The sequence below is a fragment of the Eucyclogobius newberryi genome, unplaced genomic scaffold (genome assembly GCF_026437365.1).
Source record: "Eucyclogobius newberryi isolate DKJ021-1_F unplaced genomic scaffold, fEucNew1.0.hap1 SCAF_22, whole genome shotgun sequence".
Taxonomy (NCBI): domain Eukaryota; kingdom Metazoa; phylum Chordata; class Actinopteri; order Gobiiformes; family Gobiidae; genus Eucyclogobius; species Eucyclogobius newberryi.
Window position 1 is genome coordinate 8,627,374 of NW_027315857.1, and position 10,576 is coordinate 8,637,949.

Below are 10,576 nucleotides of genomic sequence, written 5' to 3' on the forward strand. Positions count from 1 at the left end.
TTGTTAGAACAGGTGGGTGATCCAAACATTGACAATATCGTTCTGTTTTTTTTGAGTTTTGTAGTAAAAGTTCCGTCCATTCACATTCTGCAATGAGCACATTTTAAGATATTTCTCATAAAACGCCAGCCTGAATATCGACATTGGGATAGTAAAGAAAGAAAACAACAGGCTCTTGTCAATATCGCCCATCCCTTTAGGTTATAAAATTGCATGACTCAACTACAGTGAATCCATTATGCAATTTGTGGCAGTTTTTCAGGCTGCGGATGAATCGATCTTTGTGTTGAGCTGGTGCAGTCTGCTGCTGGTGACAGCCCGGAGACTTCCCTCCTGTTCTGAGGCTGCAGCTGATGTATGGCTCTGCTTACTGGGAATTACACCTGACAACACTCACAGTCTCACGGCAGAGCGCACTTTACACTTTACGCTCGATTTCGGCTTTTGTATCGAGGAAGGAAATCACACAAACACTTTACTGGGGAGATTCTTGGAAATTGTTTTGTATCTGTATCTTTTTAAAACACCTTTATGACAAGAGAGCAGTACCCAGACACTGATCAATACTGGAATATAAACTAGATACTCATTTGAACAAGTATTGACGTTGAAGAAAAAAACTAAATTACATAAATAGGACAAAAACTGATCTTTCCTGAACCGTTTTAGACAAATCTTGCACTATAACAAAACAAGTATAAGACCACATAGATAAGATAAGATATTCCTTTATTGTCCCACATGGGGAAATTTCATTGGTGCAACGCAGGTAGATACAGAGGTAGATACAGAAGAACAGATCACTTATAGGAAGTCTGAAAAACACTTTCAGTAGAAGATCTCCTATAAATAAATAAAAACTCCCATAGACGAATAAATAAATAAATACCATTGCATGTGATCACGACAGTAATTGCACATGAATATGTGTCACGACAGCACATAGATTGCACATGAATTTCACAGTAATTGCACATGAATTCCAACAGTAATTGCACATACGACAGAATTGCACATCAGTATTAGGTTAGGTCAGTATTGCGACGGGATAACGTGACGATCTCCGGGTAAGACGACTGTTCTCCGCAGTTTCATGAGTTCCTCCTTTGTGGAAACGCGGTACGGCGCCGGCCGGGGGGCGGGGCCGGAGCCGGGGGGCGGGGCCGGAGCCGGGGGGCGGGGCCGGAGCCGGGGGGCGGGGCCGGAGCCGGGGGACTCAGAGCCAAGACACATCGCCACGACACGACGAAAACACTCAATCCAGCCGAATAAAGTCAAAACAAGTTAATTTAAAGCGATTCCAGTGCGTGTCCTGATCGTTCGTGAAGTTCCTCTTTCATATAAACGTGTATATAAACGTGTACCGACGACACGCCGTACTTTAGCGCGGCCGGAGGGCGCGGGGAGGGGCTGGTGGGCTCGCTCGGAGCTAGCTCACGTCACAACAACACAACGAACGCAACGAAAAACGCTCAAATCCAGCCGAAAAAAGTCAAAAACAGTTGAATTAAAAAACTATTCCAGCGCGTGTCCCTATCGTACAGTAAAATAGAAAAAATATACTAACTATATTTACAAAATATAGGAGATAAAGCACAATAAGTGTGAGAAAGAAGAGAGAGCTGCTTTATTTTATGTTGAATATTACAATATATTGTCTATATATCGATTTTTGTTGTTATCGACCATCTTGATCATGATAGTCAGACAATATCCTACAGAAATGTGTTAAAACCAGTCTTTTAAAGTATTAGATGAGGTTTTAATCTTCAAAGAAATGTAAAATGTCTGTAAAATGAATCACAATTTGACTGAAATTTAAAACTTATAAATCTGAACTTTCAAAGGGATGAATATCTAAATTGTACAAATGTATTAATAATCTGTGCAGTTGCTCCACCGATTACAATAAGGGTAAATGGGAAAGAGAGGGTCACTTTGTTCTGGCTGATGAAGAATGGGAAAGTATATGTTCATCCCACTGGAGAACCACGGGATCACATGTTTGGAGGGAATTCTGTTGGAAAAGTGTGTCTCGTTTCTTTATAACACATTACTCACAGGGAAATGCAGGCTGTTGGAGAGGGTGTGGCAGCCAGGAGCAGGCAAATCACTATCATGTGTTTTGGGATTGTCCTGTTGTTCACAAGTATTGAACCGAGATCAACAAAGCTTTACAGACAATTTATGACATCACCATCCCAATTGAATTCAGAACTGTAAATTTGGGCCTCAGGACTTCTACCATGGACACAACCAGCAGCTATCTCTGGGGCATCCTCCTAGCAGCGGCAAAAAAGGCCCTCACAAAAAAATGGATGACACAAACTGCACAGACTATCAAAGACTGGACTATGATCATACGTAAAATTGACTCAAATTGAAAATGGACATATGTGACTCGCCACGAGAATTGTCGGACCATGTCGGCCTCGGTGAAACTGAGAAAAACAGCATTTTACTTTTTTTTCCCCAAATTTGTGATTTTCGTTTTTTGCAGAATGTGCTAGTTGAAGTTATGAATAAGCCCCTGTGTGCTTCAGATAACACTATTGGTTGTCTTAAACGTATACATTAAGCTGTTAAAAATGTGGAGTTTTCGGGTCTTTTTCCTGCTCTCCTGGGGGGCGTCACCTTTTTCTAGCCAACGTGTTGTTTACATTTTCCACCAATCAGCTGTGATCCGCATGGCCAGCTGCGTGCTCTGCGTGCTCTGTGTTTTTCTCTCATTACTCCAGACCGTCTGCAGAGCACAGTCTTCAAAGCTTACATTTCCTGGACTACATTGCAACGGAACTGTTTACTCAGGTACACTTTTACTTTACTACTAAATTATTGCTTTAACGCTGTGTTTTAAGGCAGTCTCGTGATCACTTTAGAATCTTACTTGTCTGCTCCGGTGGAGCTAATGCTAAGCTAACATGTTGCTTCAGTGCACTCTGCAATACGGGCTTAATGTGACTACTTGCTGTTATCACCATGTTATCGGGTTATTTTTCGGCGTGGGTTGGCCCGCGGGTTGTGTGGGTCGTGCTTTGTGTCTATTTTATGGTGCTAAACCGGCTGTTACCCCCGCAGCCCGGAGCTAAACGCAGCTATTCGGAGCTAAGTTGTAAGCTAAACTTTGCTATGTTATCGGGTTATTTTTCGGCGTGGGTTGGCCCGTGGGTTGTGTGGGTCGTGCTTTGTGTGTGTTTTATGGTGCTAAACCGGTTATTAGCGCCACAGCCTGGAGCTAAACGCAGCTATTCGGAGCTAAGTTGTAAGCTAAACTTTGCTATGTTATCGGGTTATTTTTCGGCGTGGGAAGAGAAAAAAACTACAACTCCCGATACCACTTCTGGTCACGTGGCTTACGTACGTTTCACGTCACGCACGCACTGCGTCACTTGAACCAATCACGCGCTTGCCTGGCCATTATCAGCTTCCTGTGTGTCTCTCTGTGCACGGTGTTGGAAGAGACAACAGGACGGCTGAACCAGGTAAGCTTTGCGACTAAAACACCCGCTTTTAATCACTTTAATGTGCGCCGGTTTTAAACTTGAGTGTATGTTTATGTTTTGGTGTGCTGTTCTGCAAGTGTTTTGCTTTTACGAGCAGTGTTATCTCAAGTGAGCTAGCTAGCATCGCTAGCCGAGGGCAGATGTCCCAATATCTCCGCGTTTTGCATCTTAAATACACCGTTAACGTCACAATGTGAACTGTTATCTGTGAAGCGTGTTATTCCCATATTTCTGTTAACCCTAATTCTTTTTTTCCCCTTTTCAGAATTGGCAAAGACACCCTGACTGACATGACCTGTCTCTACGTGAAGTCTGCTAAGGAGCGTGGTAAGTGTAAAACATTATTTTGGTGATTTTCGTGTTTTAATGATTAGAGTATAATTATCCATAAGCAACATCTGTTTTTCAGGTGAGCCGGCAGTTTGTAAATCAAGCTTCAGATCTCTGTGGAAACAGCTTCTCCCACACATCAGAAGCTGCAGGCCACGCACAGATCTCTACAACAGAATCTAATGTGCTGTCTTTCGGACCCTCACCGCCAGCAAGCAAAGACATCAGGATGCATTACAGCTTTGACTTTGCACAGCAGGTACTAATAATAGTGCAAATGCAGAATAGCAATTATAGAGACATATACGTCTTAATCAAATGTCATATGTATTAATCTAATCTCCTTTTCTCTCTCTGTCTACTACCCTCTGCAGACGGGGCCAAGCTTCACTACACAATGGACATCCACTTCCTCATTGCTGGCCACACCAAATTCTCCCCTGATTGCGGCTTTGGACTTATCAAGCGAGCATACATGAAGACCAGGGTTGACACTTTGGAAGACATCGCTGAGGTTAGTTTATATTATTTGACTACTGTAATGTGTAAACATTAGCCTGGCAAAACTTCAGTGCTGCTCTCTGCTTAAGATATGTTTCTTCTGTTCTCATTTTTTTACAGTGTCGCCCTTGTCATCAGGGAGTGGAAAACAGCTCTCCTGAGTCTCACCTCAATATCCCACTTCTTCAGACGGCTTCCAAAGATCAAGAGTTATCAGCACTTCAGGTATTTATATTGAAACTCTCACATTGTGTTAAAAAAAATAAATAGTTAATGAGTGTTTTATGTGAAATAGTTAGCCATTTCTTAAATGTCCTGTTATTTGTTTACAGCTTTGATGCCAAGAGCCGAGAGTCACAGCACAGAAGAGTGCACAGACAAAGAAGAGGATGAGGATGTGATCTCTGATGTAATTGGACTCTGGTGGTGTACATATCATATCTATTATCTCATATCTCATATATTCAAAGCCATGGACCCGTTGCAGTTCGTATACCTGGCCCTGGCATCTGTTTATAAGAGTTCTTCTATTAAGAGTGTTTTTTAAACTTCCTATAAGTTACTGTCCTTTCCCCCTGTATCTACTGCGTTGTAACATTAAAGGCTATTTTATCTTATCTTATCTTTTTGTTGTTTGTGTTGAATCATTCAGTGCACCATTGATGGTGCACTGAATCACCTGTGAATTATGTTTATCGACAAATGCAATGAACCCTATTCTCATTCTGATTCTTTGATTCTATTCAGGGCCTTTTGTAATCCAAGTATTTCCATTTTAATATAGTAACTTCTAATTCTGATTCAAGTCCAGTTACCATCAATAACAACACTCCTCTTGAGTCTTGAGTGACAGCTGTAGGGGGAAGGTGGTGTCAGTGTGACAGGGGGGAGGGCTTATCTCAATGAGATGCAAATGAGCCCCCCTGTGACTCTGGGCTCACTCAGGTGAGAAACTTTGGAAGCCGTTTTCTCAGTGAATGGGTTTGAGAGTTGTATACATTCAAATGACCACAACTTACTCAAATATTATCAGATCTACATGAGTGAGACATCATTGGAAAGCTTTGAATTCACACTTTCAGAATCTGTGAATAACTCAAAATGTCTCCGGGTAGACATGTAACTGGGTTTCATACGGCCGGTCACATATTTGACAAACTTTGGACGAAATGGGATCTTTAGGCCATGATTTTATTTTTTTTCATTTATTTGTTGGATCTCTGCTGCTTTTATTTTGTGCATGCTCTCTCTCTGGTCTTGATTCTCTTTCTCTGTTAGTTTGTATATGTTTTTTAAATTAAAAAAATTAAAAACATTCAAATGAGAAAACAATATATAATAATCACAAAAGTGCATGCATATAACCTTATACCTTTAGTTGAAAGTTTATAACATCACTTTTTTCAATTGTATTTTTAAATCAGCTCTTTTTATAGCATTTTTCACTATAAAAATATTCTAACGTTGCATATTTTCAACAACATTCAAAATATTATCTAAATTTCAAAATATTGCCCACTTCTAATCCACTATTATTACCATCTAACACTATTTATGGCACAACACATTTTGACTGTTGAACCACTCATTCAAAAATAATTAAGTCATGCAGCAGTTGCCCTGGGTTACCAAAAAAAAAGGGGAAGGAGAGAAATGTGTACTAGATTCTTTGTGGAATTACACTCTTAGCCCAGTTTGGCTTCGGGAAGCGGTCAAGCCGGCCTTAAAGCTTAACTGACCACAAACTGTGTCATAGACTTTTATGCAGTTCACTACTTGGCCTGTTTTTGTTTATCATCTTTTATGGCATTGTAAGTGAGTGAAAATAAATACCAGATGCAATGACACATGGTTTGGAAATAGCATCTAAAATAGTTTATTTTGGTACGGTCATGAAACTTCCCGAGAGGTGTGACTCATAATGTAAAAGTAGAAGTTTGATAAAAGTAGAACTGCAGAACAGATTTGGTGTCAAACTCTGCAAGATCACGTCACATACACGTCTGGTTTATTTCCCCATTTATAAACACAGTGTGCAATACTTTTCTGCCAGTTGGTTTTCTCCAAAAGTGACTACACTTTGCCTTGAACATTCCACAGTACGACTTTAAACTTCTCTAGAGTTTATTGCTCCAAAACATCTTAAAATACATGAGGTTTTACGGTGACCGAGGTCGTCTCTCCATAGATCACACTTGTAAAGTATTTTGATTGCGTCACATACCAAAGGAAAGGCAAGTTCAATGTCATAATGTTGAAAATTCCGGGCAAATAAATGTGCACTAATTCTTCTTCTTTTGATGCCACTCCCTTATTTTTTACTTTTATTTGTTTAATTACCCAATATTCTCCCTGGTCCTGCTCATTCTTTGTGTTTTTTTCTGTAGTTTTGTTTTATCAATTATGTTTTGCTGCCGTCGTGTTGTTGCTCTGTTCTTTTTGTTGTTCCAAGTTCGAATAAAAATAATAATATCGCCTCTATAGAGACACGTTAAGAACCCTCCAACAAAAAACGTACACAGTGCACCTTTAATAAGCACATCTGCAGGAATCCAAAAATAGTATCGATTTTTTTGTATTAAAACATTAATTTGAATGAACATTTCATGATTTCACCTGTGAGTGCCATAAAATATAGTATCTGAATAAGGTTGTAATTTTTATAATCAATACGCAAATAATAATGAATGGTAATACAAGTATGTAGGCCGAAAGAAACTAGATTTTCAATAGGTGGTTTGGAATTTTTAATGAGTGTATTACCCCTTTTCTTAGCATCAACATTGAGTTTGGCATTTTAGCAGTACAACTGTATTTCTAAAGCAATTAATATACTGTAATCTGACTAAATCTCCTACACGTTCTAACAGATCTGCACACCATGTTGCCTTTTCCACTCTCTCCGATCTTGATTTGTTTACTTTCCGGACTTCACAGAAGCACGTTGACCCAGGCCCTAAAGCAAACAGTCCCACCTCACTCGAGTTGAACTCCCAGAGGACGGCGCGTTCACATCAAACTCCGCCGGCAACACAATGCAGCGGTCACTTCCTATGTAGGTTCCTGCTCTCCAGTGGTGCCACTTCCCGGGCAGGCAGCACACGGGCGCTGCGTTTCAATGCTGCGAAAGTGCTCAGGTCATCCACACCGCGCTGACTCACCCATTATTCTTACTCTGGACTACGGGGGAGGACAAGCCAGCAAGCACATCCCCCCCAAGACCCTGCCCCTGACTACAACACAACTCATGACAGCGTCGTAAGGAAAAGCAAGGGAAATGTCTACTTTAGTTTACTTGGAAGATGAAAAAGCACAAGTCAATTAAAAAAGGTGTAACAAGTGTTAAAAAAATACCTTGAAAAAAGATTTGACTTGGCCTTGGTGGCGTCACCTGCTTGTCTCCATGGAGATAGATAAGTTTAGTGCAGTACTGTGGATTATCAATGGATAATCATGATTATTCAGGTCACAAAATAGTTGTACAAACTAGACAAATAATAATTGTGACAGTTTTAGAAGAAAAGTGTATTAATTCAATGTATAAAGTTAAAACAAATCATTTAAATGTAAAGTATTTTTTATGTGGTTGTTTAGGTAACATTAACTTCATCCCACCATTCAAAAACTATGCTGTTGTATATAGTGACATTGCTATGTTGAACATCCCAGGCAGAGCCATAACATCGCCATGGAGACAACTCGGTGGTGTGGCGGACCTTGTGCAAGAAAAGTTACATAGTTCACCTTTAAAACCACATGCTAATTCTGAAATTGTCCAAAAGTACTCATTCATCCACCTTCCACAGACAATACAATGGCACAAACAAACAGAAAAGACGCAACAACAAACGACTAGTTCTACTAAAATAACATAAAATGAAGAAATCCCACTTCACAAAAACAGACTGATACTTCCCAAATAATTGTACTTTCTTTGTTAAACCGGGTTCTAAAACTGTTTGGGAAATGTCCAACTTTGTCCTTTTAAAACAGACTTCTTAGTATCAAAACTTGTTCAAATGAGTATCTAGTTTTAATATGAGTTTTAGTATCGATTAGTATCCGATTTTTGATAGTTTTGACAACTCCATTTCGACTTATTATGTATTATCGGTATCATTATTATTCAAAAATATAATTACACCAAATCCAACCTGTAACTCGCAGCTTCAACCTCACACTATAGAAACTAGGAACAACTATAACTTTCTGAAAACAGTTCATGGGCCATTATTTCATAGTATTTAAGTAAAAAACAAGAATGTCTAGCTGTAGATGTCCACGTTTCCCACTATTGCACAACTGTTCAAAACAAAAGGTGGCAGAGACGTGTGCCACTGAACTGGTTGTTCAGGACAACATACCTCCACAGTGACAACATGTACATTTTGTGTATTTAACTCTTCATTGTCAAGGGAAAAAGACTTGTAAGCATGATGCAGTTTGTTATCTCACTGTTAGGTCATCGATTTGTGACAACACAGTGCATTTTACCAGACATACTCATGATTATTGACGCTATATTGTACATTTTACGCGTGTCATCTAGATTTCCCAATAGTTAGATCAATTTCCCAATCAGAGGGTACAAAAACGACTTCAACAACGCATAATAATGATAATAGATACTAATAATAAGTGGTGGATATGCGTTTCGAGGCTTTTGTTTGTCCAGAAATAATAGATTTTTAACGACGTGACAGACCGTGCGTGAAGCTAATTTTCGCAACATGGAAATATTGAATGTGTCAAAACACGACTTCAAAAAGATGTAATCGCCACTTAAACACGTGAAACGAGTACATTCAAATCGTTAGAACGAGTGTGAGAACAGAAAAGCATTGTCAATAAGTGTATTTTTGTTAAAGACAGCTTATTTTTTTTTAAATGGAACAGACTTGACAGGTGGGCTAAGTGTGCTAAGCTAGCTCGCTACCTGGCTTCCGTCTTACCTGTGCGCAGAGTCAACGCTGTATTTCGCCACAAAAGTTCAAACTATAACGATTTTAAAAGACATAAACTGACAGAAACAGTACAAAAACATGCTTACCTTGGCGTTAATCAAATCCACGCGTGAAAAAAATATCCGTTACCGAGGTCGAGGGAAGAGTTTTGGTTGACTTTCCAAGGGGGAGGAACCTGGAAGAAGACGCGGCGCCGTAGCGGGAGACGTACGCTTCAAAACCGGGACCGGAACGCAGAAAAGTGCGCGCCTCACTCCAACCGAACTCCCGTCCGCGTGTCCAACAACCGCGCTTTCCTCTACTCAACCCGGCGCGGACATCGGCACGGTCCGTTCGCTTGAAAACGGGGTATATCCCGGTGTTTGGGAGCGTGTGTTGTCCGCTGCGCTCGGGCTGGTGCGCGGCGGCGGTAGTGCGCAGCAGCGGCAGACGCGATGGACTCTCGCCGCGACTCTCGCACCTGAAGTACTGGACCGGAGCATGTTGTCGGAGCGGGACATGGTCAAACCCCAAACCCCGCCTTCTCCACACTGTATTTACTGCAGTCTGCCACGCGGTGCTCCGCCGCCGCCCCCTCGCGACGCGGCCGCGGCGCGCACGCTCCCGTTACGCACCCCTCTTTTTTCTTCCTTCAGAGCCCACTTTGTGCCATGTGTGTGTGCGTGAGACTGGCACAGGCTCGTTAATGTGGCTTTATGGCGCAGCGCTGTCAGCCACGAGGGTTTTACGTTACAACCTCAGTGTTCACAGCGAGAAGAGGGAATAAATGCGTGATGTGAGGGAAGTGGATTAGGGTGATAGTTTGTCCAGGGTGCGGCTTATGCGTGATGCGGGATGTGGTTGTTTTGAGGGTTTGATTATTAGGATGCTTTGGCAAGACTGTGTGAAGTAAAATATAAGCTTGAGTCAAATTAATCTATGTTTTTTCAGTATAGGCTGAATTACTTTAAATTAAAAAAAATATCTATATGTAAAGAACTTATTTATCTGAATGTTTTTGTCTCATTAGCTTTATTTTGTTATTAAGCTTGAATCAAATTAATCCATGTGTTTTCAGTATAGTATAGAATAAATTACTTACTAGAAAGAACATTTTTTAAGTTTGGTTTTGTGTCTTAACCTTTCCCTTTTTTCTTCTCTTGGACTTTTCCTTGTCATTTTAAATTTTACCTGATCAGTCTTTTGTCCAGTCCTGTCTTGTTTTGTCTTTATATATATATACACCTTTTAATGTTGTTGTTTTGTTGTTTTTTCAATAGTAATACGACAAGTTTGGTT

The 10,576-nt window shown here is 40.5% G+C and overlaps 1 protein-coding gene across 1 annotated transcript in view; it reads right to left on the reverse strand.

Moving 5' to 3' along the window:
* usp53a (ubiquitin specific peptidase 53a) overlaps positions 1 to 9,574 on the reverse strand; it is a 53,685-nt gene extending 44,111 nt beyond the window's left edge. The window contains exon 1 of the mRNA XM_072458571.1: positions 9,385 to 9,574. The gene's annotated coding sequence lies outside the window, so the exon portion shown is untranslated. The remainder of the gene's footprint in view (positions 1 to 9,384) is intronic.
* Positions 9,575 to 10,576: the final 1,002 nt, after the last annotated feature.